The following is a 10,715-nucleotide window of genomic DNA, read 5'->3' as shown; positions in this document are numbered from 1 at the left end:
AAGGTCTGGTTCCTTGAGGTCTAGTTCCTTGGGCATTGGATTGACGATGACATGAGTTGGTTGGATCAAGAGAAGGTGCGTGCAAGCTAGGGTGGACTGGGAGACGCCACGCAAGGTGCAGGAATTACGATTCTTCCTCAGATTAGTCCTACATCTGTTTTTTGATTGAGAGTCTATATTAAACTATAGGCAGTTCATCGAGGGCTTCTTTCTAGGGTGATTGATCGGAAGGGCTTAAGCTTTCCATTAGATTAGTAAAGGGCGAATGAAGGGCGTGTGCAATAATTTTCTTTCTTTCTCCTGCTCGATCGCTTCAATGCCTATACTATATTTAGAGAGAACTGGAAAGCCCTCTCCCGAATTATAGGAGGATGTGACACAAATAATGACTCTCTTCACCGGGATGTCAGCAGGTTAGGCAGCTCTAAGGGTTTTGATATTCGGGGTGGAAGGCAAAACTCTGACACAACCAAGTGAAACTAAGGGTCTCTAAAAGAGGGAACGATCTGATCTATGGGGTGTTCACTCTCGGAGGACAGCTAAGAATGTCCCTTAAAAGGAGCGGGGATGGGGTCTTTTCAATCAAGCACGAATAGAACGAGATAAAGGGGGTGTGCAACCTAGAGAGATGGCCATATCTCTTTTCTGAATGTGGTATCGAGGTTCGGTTCATTTGGAAAAGAGGTCGGGAGACCGTGAAAATGGTTTAATTGATGACTTCGCTTCGATCTCTTCGACTGAACCTGAAGGAGACTTCAATCATTCCACTTTAGCTGAAGAAGGAATGAATCATCTCACTAGGAATTCTGAAGAGTGAATCTTCTCTTTTAGATCCTGGCCATGGTAACTTGTCTTTGATTGGGATTTCAATTGAAAAGATTTAGGCCAGTTCCTCATGTGCCTAAGAAGCCGAGGAAATCTCGATCCCATTTTACTACTCAATCTTTATTTAGAGAAAGAGCACTCGGGAGCATAAGCAAGTTCAGTAGTTTCAACCTCTGTAATGGGAACCTCAAAGTTGTCTGAGGCAGGAGCAACCTCATATTAGGCACTACCGCAGCATCCACTGGGAGTTGGAAGGTGCATGATAGCGAAGATTAATCCATCTCACTCAATCTACAAAAAAACATTGCCTTGGGCGCATGCAACCCAAAAAGAAAGAAAGAAAGACAGCTCGCTTGAAGAAAACACTTTTAGTTAGAGCCTAGTACAAGCCAAGCCCCTTCGATTCGGCAACAAGAGTCGGTTATAGATAGAATAGTCTTTTGGTCAGCTTTCCCGTTCTTTCAGACTTTCGGGCCCGTAGGCTTTAAAGCGGACCTGCCTGACAGGGAGGATATGAAAGATCTCGTTGCGCTTGCTTTCACTTAGAAACTATACGACCCCTACTACTCTAATTAATAATTAAGTTACGAGACCCCTACTCTAATTAATAATTAAGTTACGAGGCCCCTACTCTAATTAATAATTAAGTTAAGGCATGCTCTCGAAAAATATACTTTCCATTCTCTTGTGTCCGGCGATTAACCTATTTCAGAGCTGTCTGGTTATTAGCCTATCTATCTCGCACTACTCGAAGTCTTCGTAAACTCATTGTACGTAGTGGAGGTTGCTGTGAGGAGATCCTTGTGCCAGTGAAGGTTGCTTACAGTGACCGGGAAATCCAAAAGAGAAAAACCATTGATTTCTTTCCAACACTCCGGATAGGCAGAAAGAAGGATCTATGTCTATCCCCAACTTCCTTTCAATCCATCCACACACATCGGTAATTGAGGCTTTCTATACTTACTGGGAGGCAGCAAAGGAGGAATAATGGGCATACTGGTTCGATAAGACAAGGAAAAAAATCCACTGTTTTTGACACTCAAGCGACGACCAACCCGCCCTGCCAAACAAACATCGATGCAAAGACCAAGACCCAGTATTACCAATTCCTTGGATTGAAGCTACTATCACTTCCGAAGGAGAAAGAAGCTGGCTTGCTCCTAAACCTTTACAGGAGAGAAGAGAAAAGAAGGAGACCGAATGAAAGAAATAATAGTCAGGTAATAATGGAATCAAAGACTATTTACAGAGTTCCATCTGGGAAGGGAAGTAGTTCAGGCAAGCAATGGAATTGCGAGAATGAGTGAAAGAAGGAAAAGGTGAAGGAGTTAAGGAGAAGGGGCCATGAGCAAATCTTGATTGAATTTTCAGAGTCGAATGAATAAGGAGTATTGATCCTTGTTTACAGTTCAAGAATAGTGAAAGAAGGAGAAGATCAAGAATGTTGAGTCTTGACTGACAGTGAACTCTCATGAATAAGGAGTGTTTACAGTCTCATTCATCTTTCTTGTCGTGCTTGAGTCTTGACTGACAGTGAACTCTGATTCATCTTTCGTCTTTCCTTCCTAATTACCTATATCCCTCAAAATAGGGTAAAGCATCAATTTTTTAATCAATGGTCCTTCAAAGATCTAGAAGAAAGAAATAGGTGTAGGAGGTTGACCTGATGATAGTTTACGAGGTTTCGTAGTGATTGAGAATGCAGCTTTCGTTTCGTCTTAGTAGTTTACAGTGAAAGAATAGGAAAGAACAAGAACTTCAGGGAATATCGGTTCAGGTTCATGAGCGAAGCAGCTCGACCGATAGCGAGAGGAGCTCTCGTGTTAACCACTTCCATTCCTCTCATTAGACCATCTGTAGCACTCATAGCTCTCTAACCCGATGATTTCCTAATAATTGCTATTGCTGTACTTCACAAGTCACATTAATTTCTTGACCGGCAGTAAGTATCCTAACCTTTCACTATCAAAGCGTTGTAACTATTAGGCATCCCGGGGGAAAAGCTACATCTAGTACCGGACCAATGATTTGAGCAATACGTCCCAAGTTGTTTTTTTCAAGCGTGTGGAAACCTCAGGACCAGAAGTAGTAGGATTGATTTTGATAATCAAATCAAATATGTCGAAATTAGTGTGTTGAGAAAATTCTTTCAATCTAAAATCAATGTTGGNGGGGGGGGGGGGGGGGGGGGGGGGGGGGGGGGGGGGGGGGGGGGGGGGGGGGGGGGGGGGGGGGGGGGGGGGGGGGGGGGGGGGGGGGGGATGTCGACATGACACCAAGTTCAATAACAGTATAGAAAGTTACTGACTTCCCTTTGACTAGGGCCTTCTTAAGTTCTTTTCCTGGGGGGGGGGATGTCGACATGACACCAAGTTCAATAACAATATAGAGAGTTACTGACTTCCCTTTGACTAGGGCCTTCTCAAGTTCTTTTCCTGTGCCAAGAGGTTTTGGGGGGGTGAGAAACTAGCTTCTGTACTAAGGCCATCTATTTCTAGTGCTTACGAGCCAATTGCATAGAATGGGAATGGGAATAATAAATAAGGCATTTATTCCTTCCATGCAGTCTGATTTAAGACCTTCTCCCGACCATACATATAGAATACTAGTTTTCTAGATCATATGAATAGGAAGGAGTCTCCTTTACAATTCTAAATCATAAGAAAAAGCATCAACCTTAAACCATTTCCTTCAAACACTAGGTAAACTGAAATTACATTGCCTGGCCGGACTATTACTGATTGAACTCGGTAACATGGAATAGAATGGGTGTTTGTTGAACTCTGTCTCTTCTCTTTTCTTTCCTTTGATGAAGCTTGAAAGACTCTGAAAATGAAAGAAAGATTTGCTCATGAACCTGAACCTTGACTCTATTTATTACCTGAACTTGACAGGTAGAGTAAAGAAAAGAAAAACAGAATCAGGAAGGAAAGAGGAAATCAAGCTTAATTCGAGTTTACAGTGAATAAATAGGGAGAAGGGAGAATCAACATTCCTTATTCCTTTACAGTCGAGTCAATTCCTTTTATGATATTCCCCGAACTTGACAGGTAGAGTAAATGAAAGAAAGCCTCTTTCTTCTTTTTTTATTGGTGTCGGAACTAGTTTTCAGGCCATTTGCTCTCGATGAAAGGCCAGAAGTGGAAGTGATAGATGTAGTTAGTTATCCTTGCTGTCTGTCAATACATTGCTTCTTCTGGCCCTGGGGAGCTTGTACCAGATCTGCCCGAGAGTCCTATTCCTTCTGCCGGTGAGATAGTTCCAATTGTTGTAGTCTCTTTCTTCCCTAGTACATAATTTCTAGGAGGGATAGAGTTTGTATTTGTATTGACTATAGGCATTGACTAAATAAGCTAAGCTATACTGTCAAATAAGGACTCCTCTAAAGCGTATAACGAACCAAAGAAGCCTTGCAATCTAAGAGCTTTCCATGGGGATGGAGTGTTGGAAACCCCTAGGAAGATTCCCATGCAGTCTGACGGGCTGAATACTAGATCGAAAGGCTTCCTTTTATATCAAACTCATTATACCAGCTTTCAAAGGCTATAAGGTAGAAATGGTTAGGGCACCCCTCCATTGCCCTTTCCTGGGAAAGTATTCCCACCTGCTAACTAGGAGGATTCCTCCCCTTTCCTTTCATGGAGACTTTCTTTTTAGGGACCCGGACCATCATTGTTTGAAACAGTTATCTACTTCCTTCTCTGAAGAATCAACATAGCAAAATCATTCCACTGAGGGGGCTTGAGGTAGTCTTATAAAATGAGGGTACCACTTTCTATTTAATAATTTAAATGTGAATAGAGAATGAACCATACATATTCTTGGAAGATTAGACAGAGCCTCGAGCCTGAAAAGAAAGGGGTTACACAAAATTGTTCTCTGATATGCTTTCTAGGAACTCTCAGTCTGAGAACAACCCTTTTTTTCTTTGGTGAGTAAAGGCAAGCGGAACAAGACTTTGTTGAAGCACCATACTAACATACTCTCCCTTGGGTATGCATGCTACCCGCATAGCTAAAGATTAGGTCTGATACGAGAGACAAAAAGCATGTAGAAGTTGCCTGACTCACTTAGGGCGGTGTAATTGCAGGAATCGTCTCAGAACACCCATTATTAGAAGTGGACATCCCTCGTCTCTTCACAAAGGGGGATTGGAAACTAAGCTCTCTAAAGAAAGAGGCCCTGTACAAGAAAGAGTTAGAAACCGAAATGGGCCAACCACATCCTCCACGTAAGACCGAAAGAGTGAAGTCAAGCTATATATATATATATATAAATCTTACCCTCTTTACCTATTGTAATCCGAACATACATGGTTTACATCATCCCCGGTTTTCCAGTTCTAGTAGCCCTCTCTTCATTCGCAACATAACCCCATGGATTTTGAAGCACTCCATCACGAATAAGACCTAATCTTTTTTCTGACTTGCCTTTTCGATCATGATGTGAAAGTGAAACTCGCCCTGTGGTCTTCATTTTCTAAGGAACTCTCTCAATCACAACTCAAGCAGTGAACAGAATTCCAGGCCTCATCATCATCCTTTATATGTGAAGAGATGTTATAGAACTTTTTGAAGCTAGAAGTCATACATTGTTTACCCGAGAATAAGTTCATTCCATTTCCAGAGAAATGTAGCCTTGACCTAAGGCAGAATGATATGAGTGAGTTAAGGAACTTCTTTAAAACTGACTATTGCTATTGGTAACAAATAGTCTTTAGGCCCTGACTCCGCTTATCTCTCTAGATGCTGCATTACCGGTCTTAGGACTTTTTTTTTACAAAAACGGGTAACTGGTAAAAGAAGAAGATGTTCTGTTTTCACAAATCCAACTTACATAGTGGCAAGATCATGACTATTTAAGCCAATGAGATTATTAGCTCAGACACTATTCTATTCATAGTTGTTGATCTATAGGGTAATTAGCCTAAACATGGCATGTCTGACTGATTGACAGAAGTAAGTAGGCAAGTCTGGGACTTTCGAATAAGAACTAATTTGTCAACTACCGGTTGTACGGATTGGATTCGCCAGATGCTCAGATTGTCTCGGTCTTCAATTAGCTACCATCAAAGCCTCCTTAGCTTTTGCAGTGCTTCGCAGCAGTCATATTGAAATATAGGCTTGTGAGATCAATCTCCCACGTTGACTCTTGCTCTAGCACTATAACTAGCACGCTGACTCGAGCTTATTTAGGATTCCCTGACCCTTTATTTAGATTCTTTCATTGGACTTTCAAAAAGAGAAAACCCGGCTTACGATATTACCTGACTTATGAGATTTTCTATCCCATTGGCTGACTCATTACTGGCTTAGAGGTTAGAACGTTAGAGAGGGGATTCCTATACCATCCTTATTCTATCTTTGCTTTATTTACTGCTTACGGATACAAGACTAAGGAAGAGAACCTGGTTTTAGGGTTGGATTACTAACTTAAAGTCTGCTTACAGGATTAGCTTACTATGCTGGGTATACTGGATTAGCTGGTTTGTCAGCGGCTTAAAAGAACCTTCCTTCCTTTCTTTTTCCCGTTGGAATTCATTCCTCACTACTCCTTGCTGGTGAGCTTACTTCTACAGTACAAGGCGAGGACTTATATATTCTATATCTTTTTGAACTCGCACTGATAATAGAACTAGGAGACTAGCTATAGCTCTTGCGCGCTTCCCTGCTTACTTCACTTCCCTCGTGTCAGCGGGATAGAGTAGGGTTGTTTGGTGTCCCAAGTTTGTACCGAGAGCGAGAGAAGAGAACTTGCTCACGCTTTCCAGGCCTTGGAGCGACTCCTGTGATTACCAAAACAAGGAAAAGGAAAAGAAGACAGATGCTTTCTTCGTTCGGCCCTCATTCCCTTCCTATCCGAAAAATCTGGTTCTTCAAGGCAGGAAAGACTGAAAGAGGAGAGTCGTCTTACCCTTTCTCTCGTTCTGATCCCCAAAAAAAGCTAGATCTGAAGCAGCTATAAGTCGATGTGCCAAACTAAACTCTCCTTAATAGAAGGGTCTCACCCCAAGCTCCTTTAGAGCAAGGCTTTTCCGGCTTTACTGACTTAGCGGAATAATCAGCTGACGCAACTCTTGGTCAAGCTGTTTTCATCTACTTATACTTAGCTTCGGTATCGTACCCAAGAGAATCAGAATCAGAAAAAGTACCTGGACCTGGATCCAAGATCACGATATCCGGAATCAGTGTTGGAGGTCGATTCGGATACCCCACCCTTATTATAGAGGAGAGTTTGGCACTTAGTTGCCCTTGGTTAGGAGGTTGACCCTCATAACATAAGGCCTTTCACTCGAAAAAAGAGGTTTTACCTATCCCACTATGTCCTTTGTTTAATACCCATTTCTAGTTCTTTTTCAAAAGGGGCTTTGCTTGCATTCAAGACAGTTGATTCAATAAAGTTCGAAGTTACTAGAATGTATTCTTCGGGGTAGAATTTATGAAAGTCATTCGTACCGCACGAGATCAATCAAATACCGCCGGCGGATCCTGGAAATTCTTATCTAACTGAAACATCTGTCTTTTGCTCCTCTCTATATGTATGTGCTTTAGCCCTGATTGCCTACCTAATTTTTGAATACTGAAAGAGAAAGAGATTCGATTCGTCTTGCTTATGTGCTTGCTTATTGGATTGAGTGCGGGGTAGATGCTTCTGACCGAACCGCTCTTTGCTTCACCCAAGATGCTGTTTTATTCTATGGATTATAGAAGTTAACATTCTGAAGGAAACCACGATTTCGTTAGTGTTTCGGGAAAAGGGAAATGAGGCGTTAAGAAAACGAAAACAAAGCGCCCCTGAACCTCTTCTTTATGGTCTCGTGGCTTCGCCCCTTCACCTCTTCTTTATGGTCTCACAATTCCATTGCCTGAACCTATTCTAATTGAATGGACTCTCCTTCTTTCACTGTAAACTCGGTCTCATCGCCCCTCTCCTCTTCTCCTCGAGCAACTTGACTTATCTACCCGGATCTTACAGAAATCAGTCCCCCCTGCAACTAGATACTTGATGGTGTACAATCCTTTCTTTCCTCTTTCTAGCGCTTGAACCAGAATCCCATTTTCTTTCCAACCCCTACCCTTTCCCTTTCAGTCAAGCCTTTGTTAGCCCTTTCCTCGAGGAGTCGAGCTGCCTATCTTCTCCTCGAGCCGCACTAGCCCGGCGATATCGATCTCGACCATTCATTACTTTATTCAATTCTATTCTAACTTCTAGCTTGGCTTGTCCTTAGCTAAAGAAAGATAGTTGGAGGCCGAAGACCAGAGTCTGGTTTTCACAAGATATGAAAAAGAGAGTCTTTGTCCTGCTATTCCCGGCAATAGCTCTTTCGAGGGAGGGTTAAAAGAGAGAGAGGATCGGTGCCCGCTCTTTCCCAATCCGAACCATGGGAATAGGCCTCTTACGGGTCGGAAGGCTTCCTTCAGTGAGTGCGCCTGTTCAACTGAAACTCTTGAAGATGCCGAATCAGAAGAAGCTAGAGAAAGATCAGTCTCAGCTAAAGCCGAATACGAAGACGCATCGACAGACGCATACGCAAACACCGGGGAATCTGCAGAATATGAAGTCAGTATCCGACTCAGAATCCAAAGATAGAGACGCATCTGCTCCCGAATCACCTAAAGCGGAAGTCTGAATCCGATGACGCCACTTGTTGCCGTTGATGGCCGTTGCAGCAGCACCGGTGCCGGTCACATGCTTCAAAGTGGAAGAAAACGGATTGGTTCGAGTTTCTATGAGTCGACAGGAGAAGCACCGCTCAAAGGCGGCTCATTGAGCCGGTCATTTTGACCTTGTTTTATGAAAGGAGTGGACCTGACTCGAAGGAAAAACCCTCGAACCGAGGCGGTTGATGGGGAGCTTGTAGCTTATGGTGCTTCCTTCCCTGCCTACTATGTATACCTTTGACGATTTTCTTTCTTTGTTGACCCTGTTTTCCGAAGGTAGCTGAAATCCTCCTTTTTTCCAAAAGTCGATGAAAAAGTGGACGGGTATTGTTTTGTTCTTAGCTTGGCGCGCTTGCTTCCCTCTAAAGAAGCCCAACCGTAACGCTTTTCAGTCTTAGGTGAGAATCACTCAATTCTTTCTGTACCGCCCTCTCTCGCAGCAGTATTTCCCTCAGCAGCATATCCAGTTTATTCCGAACATCTATCTCATTTGTCTCCTGAACCAAACCTTTTATCCCGCTCCGCCCGAATCAACATCAAATTTGAGCTAGGTCAGTCATAGGGTTATTTCCAGTCTAGTCTAGAATCAAGCAAGACCAAACAAAGCTGAACCTTAACTACGTACAAGGTACCTGTGAAAGCCCTGACCGTGGTGGACGCATGCACTCGCAACCCAAAAGGAAAGCGAAAGATGCCCCGCCCCTTTCTTTCTTCTTTGAAGCTGAATCAGATTATCTGCTATGCTATATTAAGCTGAATTGTTTAAGATTCCGGATTTGGAACTACAGCCTTAGCCCGGGAGGAGACTGAAGACTTTGGATTTGAACAAGAAACTACGTCCCCGCTTTAGGAAGGGCCTTAGCCTTAGCTTCAAGATCTCAGTTTGCACCAACCAGGATTTCCGTTCTCACCAGGAGCCGATTGCTGGAGAAAGCGATGGAACAAGATAGTCGTTTCTTTTTCTCTCTCTCCCGATCAGGTTTCGGTTAAGTAATCTGTCTATCCATCTGGTTAGGTTTCGACCAAAGTATGGTTGGGGTTCTGCAGTTGAGGATGAGGATTTTGGGGAAAAAGATTAATAGAATTCAGGCAAAACTCTAACAGGATAGGGAGGAGGAGTATACCATTGAGGATTAGGGTTGGTTATTTACATCTGAAAGGTGAAATTGCTGTAAATACTGGTTGTTAACTACATGATCGACTGTCTTTCCCTTATACTATTATGAGTTCGAGCTTGAGGAAAAAGGGATAGGATGAAGATTTGCTTTTTTCTATCACCTTCGGTGCCTCTCTACTCTAACAACTATTCATCTACTAAGATCTCGCCCAAATAGAGAAGTGAATCTAAAGGCCAAAAAGTGATCTTTGAACGCTACTACACATCCTTAAAAAGAGTCTTGTGTAAGGTAGGTTTCGGTATAGCAGGACTTGAACCTGCGACCATTAGGTTAAAAGCCCAATGCTCTACCAACTGAGCTATACACCCCAAAAAAGAAAAATAGGTGGGAGGATTGATGCAGAAAAGAAAAGAGGGCGGCCCCTCTTCTTCTCATCATATTCAAGGGGCGCGGCTCTGTATGAGGCTCGTACTGCAGAGCAAGCGAAGAAAACGTAAGGGTGCGTGTTAGCACTCCCACAAGAAAACGGCCTCGCTAACCCCTTATTGATTTCAAACTCAAGGAAAGCCTTTCTCCCTCCATTTGAGAAAGATGCGCTCAAGCACCCAACCTATACAAACAAGGGGCTTGGGCTCGAAAGCCAGCCTTACTCAACAAGCACCTTTATTAGTCAGGTTGCTTCTTTCTACTCATTGAAGATTTTATCCACAAAAGAAGGTCAACGGGGGATACTAAAGTGGCTCTCACTGACACCATCTACGATAAGGTGAGGTCGTCTTTCTTTCCAGTCGCCATCCGGTTCTTAAAGCCTTAAATAAGGGAAGGGGAGGAGCTATATGTAATTAGGGTCTTTGTTGGCCGTTGTTCCGGTCGAGCACTCTCTTTTCTTTGTCAAATTCCGTCTTACCAAAGAAGACTTCTGCCCAACCCGCGAAGGCTTGTGAAGTTGGACTAGGTACGAAGAATGAATCTATCTCTGTGTACGGAAGTTGCTGGTCGCTCAACTGCTCGAGCGTTTTCCTTTCTCCTATTATTAGAGTGGGGTGGTTGGTTCCGATTCGAGAAGGGTAGAATACCTGGTCGAAGGTCCAGTACAGTAGGTAGCCGGCGT

General features: G+C 43.2%; 1 long non-coding RNA gene and 1 other non-coding gene across 2 annotated transcripts in view; both read right to left on the bottom strand.

The window, feature by feature from the left end:
• Window positions 1-5,827: 5,827 nt before the first annotated feature.
• Window positions 5,828-10,715, bottom strand: part of LOC111473830 — a 10,908-nt gene continuing 6,020 nt past the window's right edge. Inside the window, exon 3 of the long non-coding RNA XR_002715778.1 lies at window positions 5,828-5,908. This is a non-coding gene — a long non-coding RNA (uncharacterized LOC111473830). The remainder of the gene's footprint in view (window positions 5,909-10,715) is intronic.
• On the bottom strand, window positions 9,900-9,972 carry TRNAK-UUU. Its single transcript has one exon. It is a non-coding gene; the product is annotated as a tRNA-Lys (tRNA).

The sequence above is a fragment of the Cucurbita maxima genome, unplaced genomic scaffold (assembly GCF_002738345.1).
Source record: "Cucurbita maxima cultivar Rimu unplaced genomic scaffold, Cmax_1.0 Cma_Scf00169, whole genome shotgun sequence".
Lineage (NCBI taxonomy): Eukaryota > Viridiplantae > Streptophyta > Magnoliopsida > Cucurbitales > Cucurbitaceae > Cucurbita > Cucurbita maxima.
Note: the sequence above shows the minus strand (reverse complement) of the source record. Positions and strands in the feature narration are given on the sequence as shown.